This window comes from Orcinus orca, chromosome 2, assembly GCF_937001465.1.
Source record: "Orcinus orca chromosome 2, mOrcOrc1.1, whole genome shotgun sequence".
Taxonomy (NCBI): domain Eukaryota; kingdom Metazoa; phylum Chordata; class Mammalia; order Artiodactyla; family Delphinidae; genus Orcinus; species Orcinus orca.
This window is the reverse complement of record NC_064560.1, coordinates 82,528,121-82,554,169: the sequence shown is the minus strand read 5'-3', so window position 1 is coordinate 82,554,169 and position 26,049 is coordinate 82,528,121. Positions and strand designations below refer to the sequence as shown.

The 26,049-nt window shown below is 38.2% G+C and overlaps 2 protein-coding genes and 1 pseudogene across 12 annotated transcripts in view; 2 read left to right on the top strand and 1 right to left on the bottom strand.

Moving 5' to 3' along the window:
• The window catches only part of UBE2Q2 (ubiquitin conjugating enzyme E2 Q2), a 369,008-nt gene that overhangs the window by 143,380 nt on the left and 199,579 nt on the right, over positions 1-26,049 (bottom strand). The gene's annotated exons all lie outside the window — the stretch shown is intronic.
• NRG4 (neuregulin 4) overlaps positions 1-26,049 on the top strand; it is a 134,248-nt gene that overhangs the window by 13,927 nt on the left and 94,272 nt on the right. For 2 of the 11 annotated variants that reach the window (XM_049706626.1, XM_049706622.1), the window contains exon 4: positions 725-1,588. The exons of the other annotated variants lie outside the window; for them this stretch is intronic. The gene's annotated coding sequence lies outside the window, so the exon portion shown is untranslated. The remainder of the gene's footprint in view (positions 1-724; positions 1,589-26,049) is intronic. 11 annotated transcript variants of the gene reach the window in all.
• LOC101281597 (surfeit locus protein 1-like) lies at positions 21,995-23,096 on the top strand (annotated as a pseudogene).

Genomic DNA, 26,049 nt, shown 5'->3' with positions numbered 1-26,049 from the left:
AAAGCAGATCCTCCTGAGACTTAAAGTAGGCGCTGTCAGAGTGACTGGCCAAGGGATTTACTTTATTGCCTGCCCAGGAATCTGTGATTTCTGTCTAGGAAGATATGATATAGATTGTGGATTCTTTACTACTGTGTACTTCCTCTTATCTCCCTTTCTTAATGGAATTTTTGGGGGGTCACTCTGTTCTTTCTTTTTCATCGTTGTATATATGTGAGGGGAGTGGTTAAGAGACAGCTTCCCTTTTAGCCATACAAATGGTCAGTTAAGAGTTGTCATATTTGGACTTGATAGAGCAGACAGAAAATCAACCAAAGATCCTGCATCATGCAGTAATTGGATGAGATAGTGGGGTTGTCTTCCTTGAAGAGAGGATGAGTATGTTGTGAGAGAGAGAGGATGAGTATGTTGAAGAGAGGATGAGTATGTTGAAGAGAGGATGAGTATGTTGTGTTTAACACATGTGTAAGAAGTATGTGTGTGCATATTGAGTTGAGGACTGGCAGACACTGTTGGCTGGCCAATCCATATCCATTTCTTACCTCTACCATAAAAATTAGCAAAGTTAAATATTTGATTTTCCAGTCTTCTTTACTGCTACAGTAGTCATGTAATACAATTCTAGCCCATAAACCTGCTAGGGGACTTCATTGAAGGCTTTCCCTTTTTCTGATAAAAGGGTCAGACAGCGATGGGGTTAACTTTTTTCTTGCTTTGACCTTAGATGTGATGCTTGGAGCTGCAGTGACCATCTTGAAAGCATTAGGCAACAAACACGAATATTAAAAGTAAATACACTCAGGATGGTGAAGCAAAAATATTGAAGATATGGATAGCACCATTGATGGGTAAACACCAACCTTAGCAATCACCAGGTCAAGATTTTTTGTCTTGTGAGAGAAGTGAATCCATATTTGTTTATGCTGTTGTGAACTGAGTTCTCTGTTGCCTGCAATCCAAAGCATTCTAAACTGATGCAGTATAAATGTCTCTTTCCTATACTGCAACCTCAAGGATAGTTTTTATTTGTTGGTTCATTTTTACCATGAAGTCTTATTAGTAAATAGTTATATGAAGTGAGGAAAATATTTTTTTTCCAATGGCTAATGGAATTTTTAATGGTATATTCACATAAAAGAACACTATACAGCAGTGAACAATCTACAACTGCTTATGGCAATATGGATGAACCTCAGATATATAATGCTGAGTGAAAGGAGCAGACATAGGACTTTGCTAGCAGTCCAGTGGTCAAGACTCTGTGCTTCAAATGCAGCGGGCGTGCGTTTGATCCCGGAGGAAAAGATTTTTTAAAAAAAACTTTGACAATAACCTGATTCACATATAAATTGCATTATTGATGCATTACTGTTGACAGGCATCTCCTCCATCTGTGACTTATCTTACATTTTTACTTTTTGGAATAGAATATTGGCATGGCTCAGCGTGCACATTTAATATAATTAGGGAACACCTTTTGGAAATTGGTTTCTCCTGCTGAGGTATACAGCAAGAAAAGCTAAAAATTGTTACAACCAAACAGAAGTCTTCAGGAAGAAATTGCTGACTGGAGTAGAACAGGTTCAATGTAAGTCTTGACTTTTGTATAGGACAATCTTTTATTTCTGCATCATTGACTACTAGTAAATGTTTACTACTTCCAAAATGATGTTTTACTCTAGAGCCTTTATATCAGAACATGTACTTTTTCTTCCAGTGTCCTTTTAAATGTTTTTGTTCATCATTTCAGAAAAATTTTTTATTCCAGTTTTTGACTCCACCATATGAGGTTCGTGATTGTACTTTTCTATTTTTGCCTTTCTTAAAATTAATTAGTGGTAATAGCCATGTGTGCCAGCTTTTTCTATCAAAAGGAAATGCTTGAACACTAACCAAAGGTAAATATGGAATTAAGGAGAACAGACATATTTATTTGGATGTATTTTATAGAAAAATTACATTTGGCTTCGAGAAAAGCTAGCTTTTTAATTTGTGTTCACATATTGACAAAATGTGATCCAAATCATTTTTTTCACTTCCTAAAAAACTATTTTAATCTGAAAGTTTCTTTTAAAATACATTAAATTCTAAAAACAAAAGCTTTTATTTATTTATTTTTTTATTTTTATTTATTTTTTTTTTTTCGCGGTATGCGGGCCTCTCACTGTTGTGGCCTCTCCCGTTGTGGAGCACAGGCTCCGGATGCGCAGGCTCAGCGGCCATGGCTCACGGACCCAGCCGCTCCGTGGCATGTGGGATCTTCCCGGACCGGGGCACGAACCCATGTCCCCTGCATTGGCAGGCGGACTCTCAACCACTGCGCCACCAGGGAAGCCCTAAAAACAAAAGCTTTTAAATTATTTTTAGAATAAGCTGGAAAGGCCTGACACTGAAGATCCTATTATTACCATATCTAAATATACATGAAGTGATTTTGGCGTATTGAGATATATTGGTCTCCACTGTGATTTTCTTGCTTGCTGGTTTCATACATAATATTTTGCTTTCCTTTCCTGATGTACCCTGAGTCAGTCCTGCCAAAAAACTAATAATATTGTAAGACTAGCAAGCTAACATCTAAGTGGGAAATTCTTAAATATACGATAAGGATATTTTTAACCAACTGATGAAAACTCTTTTTTTTTTTTTTTTCTGTGGTACGCGGGCCTCTCACTGTTGTGGCCTCTCCCGTTGCGGAGCACAGGCTCCGGACGCGCAGGCTCAGCGACCATGGCTCACAGGCCCAGCCGCTCCGCGGCATGTGGGATCTTCCCGGACCGGGGCACAAACCCGCGTCCCCTGCATCGGCAGGCAGACTCTCAACCACTGTGCCACCAGGGAAGCCCCTGAAAACTCTTTTTGATCTATTTCTACTAAGATTTGAACACTCTATAGAAAGAGTTTGAAACAGAGTGTAAAGCTTGGGGATTTTCTTGATTTAAATTACTCTTATTTTTAAGCATGTATTATTATTGGAGTGGTGGCTTTTATGACTACTGTATAAAGTCTGCTGGGTGATTCTCTATCTACTTTTTATGATTAAGTTTGCTGGCTTAAATCCTATATGATGTACACGTGCCCATCTTCTTTCACTATGAGAGGCAGCCTTGCTAGGTGGATGCCTCCCACTCTGGCCTCATCTTATGCCATTATCTGTTCAAACTTCACAGGTGGTCTTTTAGTACAGGTACCCTAGTTATCTGACTGTTATCTAAGTTCCCACAGTTATGAGATTCCAAAGGGAAGCCAAAGTTATAATAACATTCACTAATGAACAAACCACTTATAAAATTGGTTGTCCCTCATGCATGCATCCTTGTCTAGCTTAGAGGCATTGTTGGCCAGTCTTTTTATGATTGTTGAATACTCCTATAAAACACAAATACAATACAAGTGATTTTAGGGCAAAATTGTGAATCTTGAAAAGATGTAGGAGAGATGATGAAAATGATGTTGGTGAACTCAAATCACAAATGAAACCAATGACAAATGAAGATTTGGCAGAGTTAGGCCACAACAATTGAAAAACAGAGAAATTGCAATGATGATGATGACTCTCATCTCTTAAAATATTTGGATATCAGGATTAAAGGAGGGCCTTGGGAAAATTGTCAACAATGTCAAAATTTTTACAGCCTTCTTTACGACTGTCCATATGGAAACTAGACATTAGATGAAATCTGTTTATATATAACACAATTTTGTCAGAAAAATTATGCCCAAATCCCCACTTGATTTGTTCCTTCTAAGAATTAGCACACACTGGTATCACTTATATGTGGAATCTAAAAACATGGTACAAATGAACCTATTTATAAAACAGAAATAGAGTCACAGATGTAGAAAACAAACTTATGGCTACCAAGGGGAAAGGGGGGGGGGGTGGGAGGGATAAACTGGGGAATTGGGATTGACATATAAACACAACTATATATAAAATAGATAGCTAATAAGAACCTACTGTATAGCACAGGGAACTCTACCCAATACTTTGTAATGACCTATATGGGAATAAAATCTAAAAAAGAGTGGATATATGTATATGTATAACTGATTCACTTTGCTGTACAACAGAAACTAGCACAACATTGGAAATCAACTATACCCCAATAAAAATTAATTATGGGCCTTCCCTAGTGGTGCAGTGGTTGAGAGTCCGCCTGCTGATGCAGGGAACACGGGTTCGTGCCCCGGTCCGGGAAGATCCCACATGCCACGGAGCGGCTGGGCCCGTGAGCCATGGCCACTGAGCCTGTGCGCCCAGAGCCTGTGCTCCACAATGGGAGAGGCCACAACAGTGAGAGGCCCGCGTACAGCAAAAAAAAAAAAAAATTAATTATGAAAAAATTAGCACATAATTGCAATTATAACCCAAATTTGTTAAATAAAAGATGAAATAAACATCAAAATTCTTACCACTATTTTTTTAATTTAATTTAATTTTTATTTATTTATTTTTGGTTGCATTGGGTCTTTGTTGCTGTGCGCAGGCTCTCCCCAGCTGTGGCGAGCAGGGGCCATTCCCTGCTGCTGTGCGTGGGCCTCTCATTGCGGTGGCCTCTCCTGTTGCGTAGCACCGGCTCCAGGTGCGTGGGCTTCAGCATCTGTGGCATGCGGGCTCAGTAGTTGTGGCTCACAGGCTCCAGAGCACAGGCTCAGCAGTTGTGGCACACGAGGTCAGTTGCTCCACACCAGCATAGTTGCTCCACACCAGCTCAGTTGCTCTGTGGCATGTGGGATCCTCCTGGACCAGGGATTGAACCTGTATCCCTTGCATTGGCAGGCGGATTCTTAACCATTACGCCCATCAGGGAAGTTTCTTACCCCTCTTTTTATACGAAATTTTCATCTCTTTTAAGTGGACTTTTTTTTTTTTTTTGGCTGTGCCATGAGGTGTTCAGGATCTTAGTTCCCCAGCCAGGAATCGAATTCATGCCCCCTGCATTGGGAGTGTGGAGTCTTAACCACTGGACCACCAGGGAAGTCCCTAAGTGGACTAACTTTAAATGGCTTTTTTTTATATAATCACAATCATCTTCAGAGAAAGAGGATCTCAGATACATTCTGTACCTGGGATTTAAAACAATTTTATATATCCTATATCTTGGATTTTGAGGATATATTTACATATTCCATTTATAAGTAAATTCATAAGACTAAGTATGTATAGTTTATTTACCATGGCAAATTTTTTAAAATTCTGCCACTTACAAGCTGTACCTTGGGAAAAGCCACTTCACTTCTCTTAGCGTCAGTTTCCTTTGTAAAAAGAAGATAATCCCTACATTGTAAAACTATTGTTAAGTCCTATATAAGGTATATGAAGCTTTTATTATTTTGTCTGGCATACTGTGAGTACACAGGAAATGGTAGCCATTATTATTAACTCACATGGATATTAATGTCAGTCACATGTGAACATTTTTTTGACTTTGATTTTTTATCCACAGTTCTTGTTCATAAAATACTGAGAGGGCATAGAGCAATTCTGTGAAGCCAAAATATCATAGATCTAATTTAGGTTCATTTTTTTTTTTTTTAACATCTCTATTGGAGTATAATTGCTTTACAATGGTGTGTTAGTTTCTGCTTTATAACAAAGTGAATCAGTTATACATATGCATGTGTTCCCATATCTCTTCCCTCTTGCGTCTCCCTCCCTCCCACCCTCCCTATCCCACCCCTCTAGGTGGTCACAAAGCACCGAGCTAATCTCCCTGTGCTATGCGGCTGTTTCCCACTAGCTATCTGTTTTACATTTGGTAGTGTATATATGTCCATGCCACTCTCTCACTTAGTCCCAGCTTACCCTTCCCCCTCGCCATGTCCTCAAGTCCATTCTCTAGTAAGTCTGCATCTTTATTCCCGTCTTGCCCCTAGGTTCTTCATGACCTTTTTTTTTTTTTATTCCATATATATTAGGTTCATTCTTGAGTAATCAGTTGTATTATCTGAATCTGATTCACATTTGGGGGCTAACAAAGATTTTCTTCTTGACCAGTCTCTAGCCAGGGTCCTCTAAACCCTCTTCTCGATTAAGCCTCATCCTTGAACAGAACAGTAACATACCTTCTAACAGCTGAAGGCCACATCCCTAGAATTACACTACCCCCCACCCCCAAAGTGCCTGCCTCAGGAAACTCAAGGTTGCCAAAAGAATTTACCCAAAGATAGGGTTCCTATCTCCCACCCTCTATGGGAGTGTAGGAGCCTACCTTAGATAACTGCCAGTTAACAAACCCAAATGGGACACACATGGAAAAACCTCCCCACCTTCTTGCTTTTTGTAATTTTTCAATTCCTCAACTCTATTAAGCCCCCACTCACCTCCCCTCCCTATTCCCTCATTCTCCCTTTAAAACACCCAGTCAACTTTGTCCAAATCAAAGTTGAATTCAGTTCATGTTACCTTTTCATTTTGTTGATGATTTCTTTGCTGTACAGAAGTTTTTTAGTTTGATACAGTTCTACTTGTTTTGGCTCTTGTTGACTTTGTTTTTGGAATCAGATCCAAAAAATCATTGCCAAGACCATATCAAGGTACTAACTGCCTAAGTTTTCTTCTAGTTTTATGGTTTCAGGTCTTACATTCAAGTCTTTAATCAATTTTGAGTTAATTTTTGTGTATGCTATAAGTTAGTAGTTTCATTCTTTTGCATGAGACTATCTAGTTTTCCCAATACCATTTAGTGAAGAGACTGTCCTTTCCCATTCTTGCCTTCTTTGTCATAGATTAACTTACCATATAGGCATGGGTTTATTTCTTGGCTGTCTATTCTGTTCCATTGTTGTATGTGTCTGTTTTTATGCCAATACAATACAGTTTTGATTACTATAGCATTGTAATAGAATTTGAAATTGGGGAATGTGATGCCTCCAGCTTTGTTCTTTCTCAGCGTTGCTTTGGCTATTCAGAGTATTTTGTAGTTCCATACAGATTTTAGGGTGATTGGTTCTATTTCTGTGAAAAATGCATTGGGGTTTTGATAGGGCTTGTCATATATAGCCTTTATTATGCTGAGAAACGTTTCATCTACATCCACTTTGTGGAGAGTTTTTATCATAAATAGATATTGAATTTACCACCGTGTTCTTAGTTTCTTTACCATAGAGTTCTTCATTTCTTCTTGTGGAATCAGGCTTCAGTCTGGGATCATTTACCTTTAGCCTGAAGAAATTTATTTGTTGTTTTTTTGGAGAGTAGGTCTATTAGCTACAAATACTCTCAGCTTTCATTTTAAAGTGTCTCTATTTTGTGTCATTCCTTGAAGAATATTTTTCTTAGGTACAGAATTCTATGATAGAAGAATTTTTGTTTTTTCTTCAGCACTTGAAAGAGGTCCTTATTCTTCTCTTCTGACTTATTTTGTGATGAGAAATTAGCCATTGTTTTTTTTTTTAAACAACATCACCCTATTTCCTGCACCCCCCAGCTCCTGTCAACTATTGTTTCACTTCCTGCCTCCATGACTTTGACTTTTCCAGATTCCACATACAAGTAAGATGATGCAGTACTTGCCTTTGTGTGTCTGGCTCAGTCTACCCAGTGCTGTGTCCTCCAAGTTCATCCACGTTATCACAAGTGACAGGATCTCCTTCTTCCCTAAAGCTTAATAACATTCCATTGTTATACACCACACCAGCTCCAACCATTCATTTGTTGATGGACACCTAGATTGACTCCATATCTTGGGTATCATGAATAACACTGCAGTAAACGTGGGAGTGCAGATATCTCCTCAAGATTTGATATCATTTCCTTTGGATGCATATCTAGATGGGGGACCACTGGATCACATAGCAGTTCCAATTCCGGTCTTCTGAGGAACCACCATACTGTTTTCCATAATGGCTGTAGCAGTCTACATTCTTATCAACAGTACACAAAGGCTCCTTCTCTCCACATCCTCACAAACATTTGTTATTTTTTGTCTTTTTGATAATAGTAATTCCAACATGTGTGAGGTGATATCTTACTGTGGTTTTAGTCTGCACCTCCCTACTGATCATTGATGTTGAGCATCATCCCGTATATTCATTGGCCATTTGTATGTCTTCCTTTGAGAAATGTCTATTCAGGTCCTTTGCCCATTTTTAAAATCAGGTCCTTTATTTACAAAATAAGTTATCACTCAGAACCTTAATTCATTGGCCGTGTTAACAGGTTTAAGACATTTCAATTTACTAAAGCTAAATAATTCAATCTTTAAATAAAGAACTATAAGGTGTTTGGGAAAAAACAAAAAAAACAAAATAAGATCAGGTCATCTATTTTCTTGCTATGGAGTTGTCTGAGTCTCTCATATATTCTGAATACATTCTGAACTCCTTACCAAATGTATGATTTGCAGACATCCTCTCCTGTGCCATAGGCTGCCTCTTTAGTCTGCTGAGTGTCTTTGCCATGCAGAAGATTTTAGTTTGATGCAGTCTCATCTGTTTATTTTTGCTTTTGTTGCCTGTGCTCCTGGGGGTCAAATTCAGAACGTCCCAGGCCAATGTCAAGAAACTTTCTTCCTGTGCTTTCCTCTAGTAGTTCTACAGTTTTAGGTCCTATGTTTAGGTCTGTAATCCATCCTGAGTTGACATTTGTATGTGGTGTGAAACAATGTTCCAACCCCACTCTTCTGCACACAGACATTCAGCCTTCCCAACACCATTTATTGAAAAGACCATCTTATCTCTGTTGTGCACCCCTGTCAAAGATCAACTTACTGTAAATGTGAGAATTTATTTCTGGGCTTTGTATCCTATTCCATTGGTCTCTATGTCTGTCCTATGCCAGTACTACACTGCCTTGATTACCATAGCTTTATAGTATATTTTGAAATCAGACAGTGTGATGCTTCCAGCTTTGTCCTTTCTCAAGATTGCTTTGGCTATTCAGGGTTTTTTTGTGGTCCCATAGGAACTTTAGGATTTTTTTTTTCTATTTTTTGTGGAAAATGCCATGGAATTTTGATAGAGGTTGTTTTGAATCGTATATCTTTTTTGGGTAGTATGGAAATATTCTTCCAATCCATGAAGATGGAACATCTTTCCAATTATTTGTGTCATCTTCAATTTCTTTCATCAGTGTTTTATGACTTTCACTGTACATTCACCTCCTTGGTTAAATTTGTTCCTAAGTATTTATTTTTTGTAAATGGGATAGTTTTCTTAATTCCTCTTTATTTTAGATAGTTCGTTGTTAGTGTATAGAAATGCAACTGTTTTTTGTATATTTATTTTGTATCTTGCAGCTTTACTGAATTCATTGATTAGTTCTATATTTTTTTGGTGGCGTCTTCAGGGTGTTCTATATGTGATATCATATATCTGCAAACAGAGAATTTTGTTTCTTCCCTCCTGATTTGGATGCCTTTTATATCTTTTTCTTGCCTAATTACTCAGACTAGGGCTTTCACTACTATGTTGTCTTGTTCCTGATCCTAGAGAAAAAGCTTTCAGCTTTTCACTGTTGGATGTGGTGTTAGCTGTGACCTTGTCATATAAGGCCTTTATTATGTTGAGGTACATTCCATCTATACCTAATTTGTTGAGAGTTTTTAATCATGAAAGGATCTTGAATTTTGTCAAATGCTTTTTCTGTAACTATTGAAATGATGGTAGGATTTTAATCCGTCCTTTTGAAACTGCACTCCTTCTTGGGTGGGACTCGAACCCACCCGGACCTCAGAGTGGGGCTTGAACACACAATCCCTGGCTTAGGAGGGGACTTGAACCCACTGTCTTTTGATTAGAACTGCTCACTTGGTGTCAATACTTACTGAAGCTCAGGTTCTTTTGTCTCATTACAGAGACAATTCAGCGTGAGGCAAAGAGTGAGTTTACTAGCATAGGACACTGGTGAGAGATACAAGGAGCCCGGCAAGGGAGCAAAGCCCCAAGAACAAAGAGGGATACATTTTTATAATCAAAGAAAAAGTGGAAAGGGGAGAAGACTACCTACTTCCTCATTCTTTGGCAGACATCAAGACTTACATCATTAGTTCCTCCTTCGGCCCTACATGGTTTAACCGGGACTGTCATGGTGCTATTTAAATCATATATATATTAGCAAAAGGGTGGTGACATATACTAAAATATGGTAATTAATGTTAGGTTTCAGTATAATGTCCCCTTTCACCTAATTTCTTTCCCCTGTCAACTATATTTCTGTCTTGGCTACATGTAAAAATGCTACTCTTCAAGGACTATTAACTCTCTGACTTCACAAGATTGAGACCCTGTATCTATTGTCTTGTCAGGGTTAGTGGCTTGAGTGTGTTGGCACTTGGACGCACCTGGTCTTCCTTCAAGGTAGTGTAGATTGTTGCTAGGTTACTGGATTCTTTTCTTGAGTGGTCATTAGCTTACAACAGTCTCCAAACCTCCCTTAAAATTCCCTTTCTGTCTTTAATCCCCTAGTGGGATTTCTAAACTGACTCTTTAATTATCCTACTCTATCCTTATCACTTTTGTTAATATAGTGAATCACATTGATTGATTTGCACATGTTGAACTGCTTGCATCCCAGGAATAAATCCCACTTAATCATGGTGTATGGTGACTTTTAATGTGCTGTTGAATTGTTTTGCTAGTGTTTTGTCGAGGATTTTTACATCTATTTCATCAGGGATATTGACCTGTAATTTAAAATTTTTTTCTTGATAAATCTCAATAAATGCTAGTCAATTTTTCTAGTCTTTTCAAAGAATCAACTTTTGGCCTTGTTAATTCTCTCAGTTGTATGTTTGCTTTCCATTTTATTGTTTTTGCTTTTTATTTCCTTCTTTAAACTTCCTTTGATTTTGTTTTTCTTCTTATTTTTAGTTGGATGTTTAGCTTATCATTCGTAAGCAATTTTTCCCCTTAACATATGCATTTAAGGTTGTAAATTTTCCTCTAAATGTGGCTTCAGTTTCATCCACGTTTTAATGTATAATATTTGCAAAGTTGAATTAAAGTATGTTTTAAATTTCTTCACTGACCCATTTAAAATTTCTAGTTTATTCTCACTGTGGTCAGAGAACTTACTCTGTATGATTTTAATCATTTAAACGTTTCTGAGACTTGCTTTTCAATAATGATATGTTTTTTATAAATGTCCTGTGTATGCTTAAAAAAAGTATATTTAGCAGTTGTTAGGAGCATTGTTTTGTATACCTTCATTTGATCAAGTTTGTTTATTAGGTAATTCAAACGTATATCGTTGTTCTAACTTTTTACCTAAATGAAATATCTGCCAGTTACTTTTCCAGCAACAAGAAAAGTGGGTTTATTTGGGATCAGCAGAGAATTTCAGTTTGGGGTCTGCAACCATGGTGAGCTACGTGCAAGTCCCCACACAGCAAAGGAAGGAGAACACTTTTATAGAGGAGAGAAACAAGTTGGAAAGGCTATAGTAAACAAAGAGTCTGTGACTTTTTCATTGGCTGAGTTCCTAAGAGGAGAGGGGAGAAGTCTTCTTCCTGTTTACTCTGTCTCATCTGTTTCATATTTATTTTCTCTCCTTTGCCTTCTTTGGGATTTTTTTTTTTTTTTCAGTTTTCCCCTCTGCTAGTTTGAACTTAAACAGTTTCTATTCTGCTGGTAGTTACCTTATTAAGTACAACATACATTCTTAACTTAGCAAAGTCTAATGTTATTCAATACTTTTGCTGTCATCCCAGAAAATAAAAGGAAATTAGGACACATTTAACGTACTCCTTCCTAACTTTGATGCTTTTGTTTTCAGGTATTTAATACTACATGCATATTAATTAAACCCAAAGGACATTTCCACTTTTTATATAGTGTTTATTTAGATTTACCACCATATTCACAGCTTTCTTTGCCCTTAATTCCTTCTTACATCTATATCGTTAGCTAGAATCATTTTCCTTCCTTGCATTCATTCTTCAGTACTTTCCATTCATACTTTAATGCAGTTTTTTTAGTGGAACTTTTTTCATGTTTGGTTTATCCAAAAAGTGTTTACATTTTAAAAAATAAATCTGCTATGAACATTTGTTTACAAATCTTCTAGTGGACATATGTTTTCATTTCTTTTAGGTAGATTCTTAGGAGGAGGATTGCTGGGTTGTATGATAAGCACATGTTTAAATTTTTAAGAAACTGCCACACTTTTCCAAAGTGGCTGTACCATTTTACATTTCCACCAGTTTTGTATGAGGCTTACAGTTTCTCTACATCCTTGCCAAAACTATATTGTCAGTATTTTTTATTATAGCCAAGCCATTCTAGTAGGTATGTAGTAGTATCTCACTGAGGTTTTTTTTAAAATTTATTTTATTTTTTATTTATTTATTTTTGGCTGCATTGGGTCTTTGTTGCTGCGTGCAGGCTTTCTCTAGTTGCAGCGAGCAGAGGCTACTCTTCGTTGTGGTGCGCAGGCTTCTCAATTCAGTGGCTTCTCTTGTTGCAGAGCTCGGGCTCTAGGCATGCGGGCTCGGTAGTTGTGGCTTGTGGGCTCTAGAGCCCAGGCTCAGTAGTTGTGGCACATGGGCTTAGTTGCTCTGCGACATGTGGGATCTTCCCAGACCAGGGATTGAACCAGTGTTCCCTGCATTGCAGGCAGATTCTTAACCATTGTGCCACCAGGGAAGTCCTCTCATTGAGGTTTTAATTTCAATTTCCCTAAGTTGAAAAAGTGGTTGCCCATTTTTTGATTGGGTTGTCTTCCTTTTATTTCATTTGTAAGAGTTATTTATATCATCTGGATACAAGTCTCTAATCAGATATATGATTTGTAAATATGTTCTCCCATTCTGTGGCTTGCCTTTTCATTTTCTTAATTTTTTTAATTGAAAAAGTTTTAAATTTTGATAAAGTCTACTTTGTCAATTTTTTCTTTTATGAATTGTGCTCTTGCTGTCGTATCTAAGAAATCTTTGTCTAACCCAAAGTCACAAAGATTTTCTTCTAGAACTTTTGTAGTTTTAGCTCTTACATTTAGGTCTGTGATATATTTTGAGTTAATTTTTCTGTATGCTTTAAGGTAAAGGTATAAGTCTGTTTTCTGCACGTGGATATTCAAATATCCCTGTACCATTTGTTGAAAAGACTATCTTTTCCTCACTGAATTACTTTGGTTCTTTTGTCAAAATAATATAAGGCTTTTTTTTCAGTGCACAGTTCTTGATCTGTAGATTCAACACATTCCCTATCAGTATCCCAACAGCATTTTAAAAATAGCAATTGTCAAGCTAATTCTAGAATGTATATAGAAAGGCAAAGGACCTAGAATAGCCAAAACAGTTTAGACAAAGAAGAAAAAAGCTAGAGGACTTACACTACCTGATTTCAAATTTTGCTGTTGTAGTAATAAGGGAGTATGCTTATTTCCAGGAAGAAAAGAGAAATGCCAACTTTAGGCCACTGTCTTTATTTTTGAATTCTTTTCCATTATGTTTTATTACAAGATAGTGAATATTGTTTATGTATTTTATACATAGTAGTTTGTGTCTGCTAATCCCAAACTCTTAATTTACCTCCCCCCGCAACCTTTCCCCTTGGTAACCATAAGTTTGTTTTCTATGTCTGTGAGTCTGTTTCTGTTTTGTAAATAAGTTCATTTGTATCATTTTTTAGATTCCACATATAAGTGATATCACATGATATTTGTCTTTCTCTGACTTACTTCACTTAGTGTGATAATCTCTAGGTCCATCCATGTTGCTGAAAATGGCATTGTTTCATCCTTTTTTATGGCTGAATGGTATTCCCTCGTGTTTATGTACCACATCTTCTTTATCCATTCATCTGTCATCGGACATTTAGGACATTTACTTATTCCATAAATAGGACATTTATTTATTTCATAAATAGTGCTGCTATGAACATTGGGGTGCATGTATCTTTTCAGATTATGGTTTTCTCTGGTTATATGGCCGGCAGTGGGATTGCTGGAACATATGGTAACTCTGTTTTTAGTTTTTGAGGAACCTCCATTCTGTTTTCCATAGTGGCTGCACCAATTTACATTCTTACCAGCAGTGTAGGAGGGTCTCCTGTTCTCCACACCCTCTCCAGCATTTATTATTTGTAGACTTTTTAATGATGGCCATTCTGACTGGTGTTAGGTGATGTCTCATTGTAGTTTTGATTTGCATTTCTCTAATAATTGGCGATGTTGAGCATCTTTTCATGTGCCTTTTCGCCATCTGTATGTCTTCTTTGTAGAAATGTCTGTTTAGGTCTTCTGCACATTTTTTGATTGGGTTGTTTTTTTGATATTGAGTTGATTGAGCTTTTTGTATATTTTGGAAATTAATAGACCACTATCTTTAAAGCAGAAGTTTCTCTGTTTAATTTCTTGTTATCAGGACTGTAATCTATTTTGGATATTGCAAAGGCATAACCATCATAGGCATTGAAAAATTTCAGAAAGTTTTCTGGTTGATGGGTTTTTATCTTTTTGAGATAAGCCTAGTGGCAGCTAACATTCTTTTCTTGTGTTTGGGAGGTGAACCAGAAGAACCTGTAGAACCTATAAGAATGAGATTTAAAGGTGTGTCACTGGCCAGTACATTCTTTTGTGCAGTTCCAGTTCATTCCATACAGAATTATTTTTTAGGGTTTATGAAACACACACTTCTATTCAGCTTACGTGTAAGAAGATGAAGTTTGAGGTGTTGATAATTTTTCTGTCTTATTTACATAAATTAAAATGAAATATGGGAAGATTGATATGCTCTTTTAAGAAATCCCCTTGATAATTATTAAAAAGCTTGTCATTTTTTAGTAAAACATAAGAAATTACAAGTCAGTCTAGCAGTCAACTATCAGCAATAAATTCATAACAAAATATTTGTTAAACATCTACTGTTAATAAGGCAGTAGGCCAGATTTAGCCTAGAGGGATAAAGATAAATAAGACACTATTCCTGTTTCAGGAAACCTATAGTCTAGTAAGGAAATAAAGCATATTCATATAGAGACTAAAGAGAAATCCAGGGTAGTAAATTAAGAAAGTTATTGAGTTTCTCCTTTTTATCTTTTCTCTAGGTGATTAATTCTCCATTTTTCTTCCAGTGAATTCCTTAGAGTTTTATTCCCTTCATCAACCTGGTAGTACCCTGTGGATATGTTCTAGTTTATACAGCACAGACTACCATAGACATTCAAATTGTAGACTAATATGATGGTTCTCAAAGCGCCAAACTAGCACCATACCATCATCTGGGAACTTGTTATAAATGCAAAATTTCAGACCCCACACCGGATCTACTGAATTAGAAACTCTGAGGGTAGGGCCTAGCAGTCTATTCTTCAACAGACCTTCCAGATAATTCTGATGCTTGCTGATTTATCCCTTCACCTGTTGACGGACATTTGGGTTTTTCCAGTTTGGGGCTGTTATGAATAATGCTACTGTGAATATTCATGTACACATCACTCTGCAGATGTGCTTTTTACTCCTCTTGGGTAAATATGAGAGAGTGGAATTTCTGGGTCATATGGTTGGTTTATTAGTTATCTATTGCTGCAAACAAATACTCAGAGGCTAAAAACAACAAAAATTTATCATCTCACAATTTCTTTAGGTCAGGAATCCAGGAATGACTTAGCAGATAGTTCTGGCTCAGGGTCGGTCAAGGTGTCAGTCAGGACTTGTGCTCATCTCAAGGATGACTGGGGGAAAATCCACTTCCAAGTTCACACATGTGGCTATTGTCAGGCCTCAGTTCCTTGTCATGTGAGCCTCTTTATCAGGTCTGCCTCATGACATGGCAGCTGGATTCCCCCAGAGTAAAGAAATCTAAAAGAGGGAAAAAGAGACATCTAAGACAAAAGCCACAATCTTTATAATCTAGTCTTGAAAGCAGCACGTCATTACTTCTGCCGTATCTGTTCTGTAGAAGTAAGTCAGTAAGTTCGGCCCACCCTGAAGGGGAGAAGGTTATACAGGAGTGTGAGTATCAGGAAGTGGTGTTCATTGGGATGCACCTTAAAGGTTTTCCACCACAGTAGATGTCTGCTCAAATTTCTAAGAAATTGTCACACTGTTTCCCAAAGTCTTTATACCACTTTACACTCCCACTAGTGATGATGAGAGTTACAGTTGTTCCACATCCTTGCTGACATCTGATATGGACAGACAGCCTTTTTAATTTTAGGCATTCTAATAGGGATGTAGATTTTTATTGTGCTTTTATGTTGCCTTTGGTGATTAATTATGTTGAGCGTGTGCTTATTATTTTCATATGTCTTTGGTAAAATGACTTCACATTTTTTTTGCCCATCTTTTAATTGAGCTGTCTTATTATTGAGTTGGAAGAGTTCATTTATATATATATATAAACATATATAAAAACATAAAATATATAAATATAAAATGCAAATCCTTTGTCAGATACATTTATAGGAAATATCTTCTCCCACTTTGTGGCTTGCCTTTTCATTGTCTTCATGGTGTCTTTCAAAGAGCAAAAGTTTTGGGACTTCCCTGGTTAAAACTCCATGCTGCCAATGCAGGGGACATGGGTTCGATCCCTGGTCAAAGAACTAAGATCCCGCATGCCACGCAGTGTGGCCAAAAATGAGCAACAACAACAAAGAGCAAAAGTTTTTATTTGCTCAAGTCTAATTTATCCATTTTTTTTCTTTTATGGTTCATACTTTTTATGTTCTAAGAAATCTGCTTTCTCCAAAGTTGCAAAGATTTTTGGAGATTTTCTTTTTATTAGTGTGAACTGATGGAGGATTGGGAACCTCTCAATAATGTTATAGCAAAATACTATAACAACTAAATATTTTTTATAATTTATGTATGTGTAACATGTAGAAACTGCTTTGTATGGCTATACCTTTGCTGTTGAACTTTTCATGTTTCTCATCAACTAGACTATATGCTTCTTAAGAGTAGGAAATGATTTAACTCTTTTGCGATTCTTTTGTTGTCTGCTACAGAGTAGGGACTCAGTAAGTATTTGTTGGTTTGAATTCTGTATTTTGAATTTAAATAGAAGTGGGATATTTATGTGTAAGAGTTCAAAAGTGGAGCTTATAAGAATGATTAGGGCTGTAAATAAAAATGAGAGTTTTTTCCATAGAGGAGTAATTGAAGCCATGGGAATGGACTAGATCTCCAAAGGAGAGAGTGTACAGAGTTGAACCTTGGAGCATAGCACCTTTAAGGTATAATCAACAAGGATGCTTTATTTGATCTGTTCTTAAGAGGAAGGATGAATTTGGTTCAGTTATTTGCATTTTTTCTGACATCTCTGCTTGTACTATATCTATGCCATTGAATATTAAAATAATATTTTCAGGGCTTCTCTGGTGGTGCAGTGGTTGAGAGTACGCTTGCCGATGCAGGGGACACGGGTTCATGCCCCGGTCCGGGAGGATACCACATGCCGCGGAGCGGCTAGGCCTGTGAGCCATGGCCGCTGAGCCTGCGCGTCCGGAGCCTGTGCTCCACAACGGGAGAGGCCACAACAGTGAGAGGCCCGCATACCGCACACACACAAAAAAATTAATAATATTTTCAGTTCGAATAGTAAGAGTAAAATCTTTCAGTAGTCAAAAATTCATCCAGTTCAAGTACTGAATTATGAGGAAGCTTTAATTTGGCCTTAAGGCCAAATTTTAGCAATGTTTTCAACTAATTATATCTAATTGGTAATAGTATTTATTTATTTGTGGCTGCATTGGGTCTTTGTTGCTGCACGCGGGCTTTCTCTAGTTGCGGCGAGCAGGGGCTACTCTTCGTTGCAGTGCGGGGGCTTCTCATTGCGGTGGCTTCTCGTTGCGGAGCACGGGCTCTAGGCATGCGGGCTCAGTAGTTGTGGCACACAGGCTTAGTTGCTCCGCGGCATGTGGGATCTTACTGGACCAGGTCTCGAACCCGTGTCCCCTGCATTGGCAAGTGGATTCTTAACCACTGCGCCACCAGGGAAGTCCCGGTAATGCTATTCAATTCAGAATGCTGCTTTTGCATTGTACATTGTTTTAAGTTACAAGCCCAGCGCTTCTTAATGTACAGTCTGGGTATTTGGATGCTATTCTCTCTCTTTAGATGTTTCATCCTTGAGGTGTTTTGGTTTTTTTTTTTTTTTTTTTTTTGGTTGCATTGGGTTTTTGTTGCTGCACGAAATTTTTAGAGCAATTTTAGGTTAACAGCAAAATTGAGCAGAAAATACATGGAGTTCCTATGTTTCCTGCTTCTATACATGCACAGCCTCCCCAGCTATAAACATCACATTGACACATCATTATTACCCAGAATCCATGGTTTATATTAGGGTCCACTCTTGGTGGTGTACATTCTCTCAGTTTTGACAAATGTATAATGACATGTATCTACCATTATAATATCCTGTAGAATAGTTTCATTGCCCGAAAAGTCCTCTGTGCTCTGCCTATTCATCCCTCCCTCCCCTGTAACTGCTGGCAAGTACTGATCTTCATACTGTCTCCATAGTTTTGCCTTTTCCAGAATGTCACATAGTTGGAATCATACATCGTGTAGCCTTTTCAGGTTGGCTTCTTTCACTTAGTAATATGCACTTAGGGATCCTCTATGTCTTTTCATGGCTTGTTATTGCATTTCTTTTTAGCACTGAATAATATTCCATCGTCTGGATGTACCACAGTTTAATTACCTGTTTTTCTACTGAAAGACATCTTGCTTGCTTCAGAGTTTTGACAGTTATAAATAAAGCTACTATAAACATTAATGTACAGGTTTTTGTGTGGACATAAGTTTTCAACTCCTTTGGGTAAATACCAAGGGATGCGATTACTGCATCTTATGGTAAGAGTTATGTTTAGTTTTGTAAGAAACTGCCAAATTGTCATGCAAGTGGATGCACCCTTTTACCTTCCCAGCAATGAATAAGAGTTCCTGGGACTTCTCTGGTGGTCCAGTGGTTACGACTCCATGCTTCCACTGCATGGGGCACAGGTTCAATCCCTAGTCCGGGAAGTTCTTCTGCATGCCGTGCAGTGTGGCAAAAAAAAAAAAAAAAAAGAGTTACTGACATTCCACTTCCTCACTAGTATTTGGTATTGTCACTGTTTTGGATTTTTGCCCTTCTAATAGGTGTGTAGTTGTATCTCGTTGTTTTAATTTGCAGTTCCCTGATTACATACGATGTTGAGAATCTTTTCTTATGCTTATTTGCCATCTGTATATTTTCTCTGGAGAGATGTCTGTTAAAGCCTTTTGCCCACTTTTCAATTGGTTTGATCATTTTCTTATATGAATTTTAAGAGTTCTATGTATATTTTGGATAACAATCCTCTATCAGGTATGTCTTTTGCAAATGCTTTTTCCCAGTCTGTGGCTTGTGTTCTCATTTTCTTGACAGTGCCTTTTGTAGAGCAGAGTTTTCATTTCCAGCTTTATCAAGGAATTATTGACAAATAAAATTGTAGTATACTTAAAGTATACAATGTGATGATTTGATATATGTGTGCATTGTGAAAGGATTTTCAAAATCGAGTTAACACATCCATTACCTCATATCATATTTACATTTTCTTAAAATGAGAACCCTTAAGTTCTACTCTCTTAGCAAATTTAAGTTATACAATACTGTATTATCAACTATAGTTGCTTTGTTATACATTAGATCCTCAGACCTTGTTATCTTACAACTGAAAGTTTATACCCATTTACCACCTTTCCTCATTTCCCCTACCCCCAGCTCCTGGCAACCGTTGTTCTATTCTCTGTTTCTATGAGTTTGAGTTTTTAATTAAAAAAAACTTATTTTTAGACTCTACATATAAGTGATACCATGCAGTATTGGTCTTTCTCTGTCTGGCATATTTTATTTAGCATAATGCCCTCCAGGTTCATCCGTGTTGTTGCTAATGGCAGGATTTCCTTCTTCCTTTTTTTTTTAATTGGAGTATAGTTGCTTTACAATATTGTTAGGTTATACTGTACAGCAAAGTGAATCAGCTATACGTGTACGTATATCCCCTCTTTTTTGGATTTCCTTCTCATTTAGGTCACCACAGAGCACTGAGTAGAGTTCCCTGTGCTATATAGTAGGTTCTCATTAGTTATCTATTTTATACATAGTATCAGTAGTGTATATATGTCAATCCCAATCTCCCAAATCATCACACCACCATCACCTGCCCCGCCCCACCCCTGCTTTCCCCCTTGGTATCCATATGTTTGTTCTCTACGTGTGTCTTTATTTCTGCTTCATAAATAAGATCATCTATACCAATTTTTTCAGATTCCATATATATGTGTTAATATACAATATTTGTTTTTCTCTTTCTGACTTACTTCACTCTGTATGACAGTCTCTTGGTCCATCCATGTCTCTACAAATGACCCAATTTCGTTCCCTTTTATAGCTGAGTAATATTCCATTGTATATATGTACCACATCTTCTTTAGACATTCCTCTATTGATGGAATTTAGGTTGCTTCCGTGTCCTGGCCATTGTGAATAGTGCTGCAGTGAACATTGGGGTGCATGTGTCTTTTTTTTTTTTTTTTTTTCTGTATGCGGGCCTCTCACTGCCGTGGCCTCTCCCGCCGCGGAGCACAGGCCCCGGACACGCAGGCCCAGCGGCCGTGGCCCACGGGCCCAGCCGCTCCGCGGCACGCGGGATCCCCCCAGACCGGGGCACGAACCTGCATCCCCTGCATCGGCAGGCGGACTCCCAACCACTGCGCCACCAGGGAAGCCCTGCATGTGTCTTTCTGAATTATGTTTTTTTCTGGGTATATGCCCAATAGTGGGATTGCTGGGTCATATGGTAGTTCTATTTTTGGTTTTTTAAGGAACCTCCATACTGTTTTCCATAGTGGCTCTATCAGTTTACATTCCCACCAACAGTGCACGAGGGTTCCCTTTTCTTCACACCCTCTCCAACATTTATTGTTTGTAGATTTTTTGATGGTGGCCATTCTGACCACTGTGAGGTGATACCTCACTGTAGTTTTGATTTGCATTTCTCTGATAATTAGTGATGTTGAACATATTTTCATGTGTTTGTTGGCCATCTGTATGTCTCCTTTGGAGAAATGTCTATTTAGGTCTTCCGCCCATTTTTGGATTGGGTTGTTTATTTTTTTGATATTGAGCGCATGAGCTATTTGTATATTTTGGAGATTAGTCCTTTGTCAGTTGCTTCATTTGCAAATATTTTCTCCCATTCTGAGGGTTGTCTTTTTCTCTTGTTTATGCTTTCCTTTGATGTGCAAAAGCTTTTTAGTTTAAAAAGCTTTATTTTTTGTTTTTTGTGTTTATTTTTGTTTTCATTACTCTAGGAGGCAGATCCAAAAAAATATTGCTGTGATTTATGTCATAGAATGTCCTGCCTATGTTTTCCTGTAGGAGTTTTATAGTGTCCAGTCTTACATTTAGGTCTTTGATCCATTTTGAGTTTATTTTTATTATGGTTTTAGAGAATATCATATAATATCACTTATATGAGGAATCTAAAAAAATGATACAGATGAACTTATTTACAAAACAGAAATAGACTCACAGATACAGAAGAAATTGTTACCAAAGGGGAAAAGGGGGAGGGATAAATTTGGAATTTGGGATTAACAAATACAGACTACTATATATAAAATAGATAAATAACAGGGACCTACTATATAGCACAGGGAACTATATTCAGTATCTTTTAATAACCTATAATGGAAAAAAATCTGAAAAAGAACAGATACATATATGTGTAACTGAGTCACTTTGCTGTATACCTGAAACATTGTAAATCAACTACACTTCAATAAAAAAAATAAAAGTTAAAAAGATAGTGATTATTACTGATATGCTGAATTCGGTATAGCTCTAGATTTGAGTAGGAGGTAGAAAGAGCTTTGGAAAGGATGTCTAAGAAAATGAAAGAAGACTACATGTAATAAATAGTATGATTAGGAAGCTGAATATCTGAGGGCTGGGGCTGCAGGCCACAAGGCTAGGGCTGTTGCTGTGCAGGGTGGGCACCAGGCCGGTGTCATCAGGAGGAACATTCCTGGGGTTGTCCTGTGCCCAGGTGAGGACTCATCCAGGTATGCCCTATGTACCTAGGAAAAGCTGCCCTGTCCCTGCCCTCCACTTTGCCCAGGAGAGTCGGTGAGTATGGGCATTGCAATACGCTCTGGAACTGCCCCCTGAGCCTCTGAATCAGGCCCTGGTTGCATACCCGCTCTGGTTAGCACCCTGTCCTCATGAAAGCCCCAGGGCTGGCTCCTCCCGCACTCCTGTATTATACACTTGATTGTAGACATGCGGTAACTTCCTGTGCCTCCTTGGGCTAGTGCTGGGCCAACCCAAGACTGAAACCCAGGTGTCTAGGATCCTAAAGGAAAGCATAACTAATCATCACAGTTTGCATGTTCCTCCCAAGTGTTGGCCTAGAGACCCAGTAGGTGTGGCAGCTCTTAAGCCGAAGCAACTGCCACAGAAACAGAAGACGACACCTTTCTCTAGTGGTTTCTGCTTCTCATTCCTATTGCTATCTTTGGCCCAAGGACATGGCAGGTCCAACGTCAGAAGTGGAAGCTAAAGTTGGTCACAGAGCTAGTCTAGAGTGGTGGCCAAGCCCATCTCACTGCCAACAGACCCAGTGGAACTGAAAAATCTGGAGTACAGGCCAGTGAAGGTCAGGAGGCACTTTGACCACTCCAAGTTGCTGTCATGATGTTTTGGACCATGGTGAACCCTGCCCAGGAGGCTGGCCTACTGGCTCTCTTTGTTCGGTGGTGCTACCTTTTTACTCTGCTGACCTGGGAATTACCATCCTGCTAAACAGACGGTTTGTGCCCAAGAAGAAAGTGAATCCTGAAACATGGTGTAAAGGACAGATTGAGGGAGAAGTGGACCTAGTCGTGATGGTGAGGCTGACAGAAACCAGGAAGCCCTTTGTCTCTGAGAATAATCCAGACAGGAACCACTGGCATTACCACGACCTGGAGACCACGTCCAGGCTCCCAGGTGCAGACCCCATTTTCACTGATGCTGACTTCCAGAGCACAGTTCTTAAAAGACCTATTGGAGGGCAAACTAGAGTCACTCTGAGGAATGAGCACCTGCAGTACATCATTCACCTGGTACAGACTCTGTGCAGCCACGTCATACCTGTGGTTTAAGAAATTCCTACCTTGGACTCCTGGTGTGTGAAGAGATTAGCTGATGAGCCCTGTCCCTGAATAATTAGGAAGTCACGGAGTAAACATTTCAAGAGATTTGGTTTTATGCTGGATCATGTGCTATCGGTATAAATAAATCTCTACACTACAAAAAAAAGCAGCTGAATATTTGAGATGTTATGATAAAGCACATTATTTTTCAGTCATCTCGCCCGCCCCCCAAAAAGAAGGAAACTGTAAACTCTAAAGCTGTGCAAAAAAAACAGGATACAACTAAGATGCAAATTCAAATATAGCATGATTTTAATCAACCTAGAGTTTAAGAAAAGAGAATTTATTTTATCTTGCTTTTGGGAATATTGTCTTATGAATGGCCCAGGTATTGTGACACTGAAACAATAGAAGGAAATGTTATTCTTTCACACTGCATGGATCTGCTGTGATTACTATTTACAGTTATATTGACAGAACTGTAGTTTATTGGTTTTCAAGTTTTACGTCTAGAGGCAAAGTTATGAAAACACTTCATTAAGGTCACAGAGGAGAATGTAAATGTTAAAAACCTTCATGATGTAAGAGTCAAGGTATAGCTGCTAAGGCAGAAAGAGGAAGTGGGGAGAGAAAAGGTGGAAGCAAAGTTAGCAGTACAGTTACTTATTTTACATGTTAAGAAGTTAGTCTGTGAATTGACTCAAGTTCATTGATGAGGACAGAAGTATGAGTATATTATTTAAAATTACAGATATAACAAAGAGAAGAAATAGATAATAGTGTAACTTATCAAACATTCAAATTAAAGAGGTAGAGGGTAGTGTAAGAGAGCTGAAGCCTCATCTTTCATCACTGGGAGTTAGATGTTGTCTAGAGTGCTAAATCTAGAAATAGAGAGGATAAGCATTTTGAATTATGGAAGAAGAGCTTGCCATTGGTCATATTGGTTCTTCTCTTATTTCTCTGATAATTTCTTAGTGGGCTCCTTCTCCAACCATTAAATGTTGATATTTTCCAGGGATCAGTCCATGGCCTCTGTCTCACACATGTGCACACTCTGAGCTAATGACTTCAGCAGCCACCTGTGGAATTTGAATCCCAAATCTCTTATCTCTAACCTCATTCTTATCGTACATGCAAGATCTGCATTTTCAGGCATTTCCTTCTACATGTCCCAGTAACATTTTAAATATACCATGTCTTGAGAGAAATCATTATCTTACTCATGACATCTGTTTTGGTATTCCTTTATTTTGGTTTTAGCAGTTTTATTAAAGCATAATTTATATACCATAAAGTGCACTTATTTTATATTTTACTTTTTTTTTTTTTTTTTTTTTGCCGTACGCGGGCCTCTCCCTGCTGTGGCCTCTCCCGTCGCGGAGCACAGGCTCCGGACGCGCAGGCCCAGCGGCCACGACCCACGGGCCCAGCCGCTCCGCAGCACGCGGGATCCTCCTGGACCAGGGCACGAACCCGTGCCCCCCGCATTGGCAGGCGGACTCTCAACCACTGCACCACGAGGGAAGCCCTATATTTTAGCTCTATCAAATTTGCGACCACCTAAACAATCCAATTGTAGAATATTTCCATCATTCTAAAAACATCCTTTATGCTCATTTGCATAATTTCCTTTTCCCAGCCCCAGTCCCAAGCAATCATTAATCTATTCCTGTCTCTTCTGATTTGCCTTTTCTAAAGATTTCTTATAAATGGAATCATACAATATGTGGTTTTTTATGACTGGCTTCTTTCACTTAGCATGTTTTGTTTTAATTTTTTTAAAACTTAAAGGATATTTTATTGGTTATAAATGTCTAGGTTCAAAATTCTATACCTTTAACACTCCAAATGTTATCCTATTGTCTTCTTTTTTTTAACATTCTTATTGGAGTATAATTGCTTTACAATGGTGTGTTAGTTTCTGCTTTATAACAAAGTAAATCAGCTATATGTTTACATATATCCCCATATCTCCTCACTCTTGCATCTCCCTCCCACCCTCCCTATCTCATCCCTCTAGGTGGTCACAAAGCACCGAGCTGATCTCCCTGTGCTATGTGGCTGCTTCCCACTAGCTATCAATTTTATATTTGGTACTGTATATATGTCCATGTCACTCTCTCACTTCATCCCAGCTTACCCTTCCCCCTCCCCGTGTCCTCAAGTCCATTCTCTACATCTGTGTCTTTATTCCTGTCCTGCCCTGGGTTCTTCAGAACCTTTTTTTTTTTCTTTTTAGATTCCATATATTTTTGTTAGCATATGATATTTGTTTTTCTCTTTCTGACTTACTTCACTGTGTATGACACACTCTAGGTCCAGCCACCTCACTACAAATAACTCAATTTCATTTCTTTTTATGGCTGAGTAATATTCCAATATTCCATTGTATATATATGCCACATCTTCTTTATCCATTCATCTGTTGATGGACATTTAGGTTGCTTCCATGTCCTGGCTATTGTAAATAGAGCTGCAATGAACATTTTGGTACATGACTCTTTTTGAATTATGGTTTTCTCAGGGTATATGCCCAGTAGCGGGTAATGCTATTTTTAGTTTTTTAAGGAACCTCCATACTGTTCTCCATAGTGGCTGTACCAATTCACATTCCCACCAGCAGTGCAAGAGTGTTCCCTTTTCTCCACACCCTCTCCAGCATTTATTGTTTCTAGATTTTTTGATGATGGCCATTCTGACGGGTGTGAGATGATATCTCATTGTAATTTTGATCTGCATTTCTCTAATGATTAATGATGTTGAGCATTCTTTCATGTGTTTTTTGGCAGTCTGTATATCTTCTTTGGAGAAATGTCTATTTAGGTCTTCTGCCCATTTTTGGATTGGGTTGTTTGTTTTTTTGTTATTGAGCTGCATGAACTGCTTATAAATTTTGGAGATTAATCCTTTGTCAGTTGCTTCATTTGCCAATATTTTCTCCCATTCTGAGGGTTGTCTTTTGGTCTTGTTTATGTTTTCCTTTGCTGTGC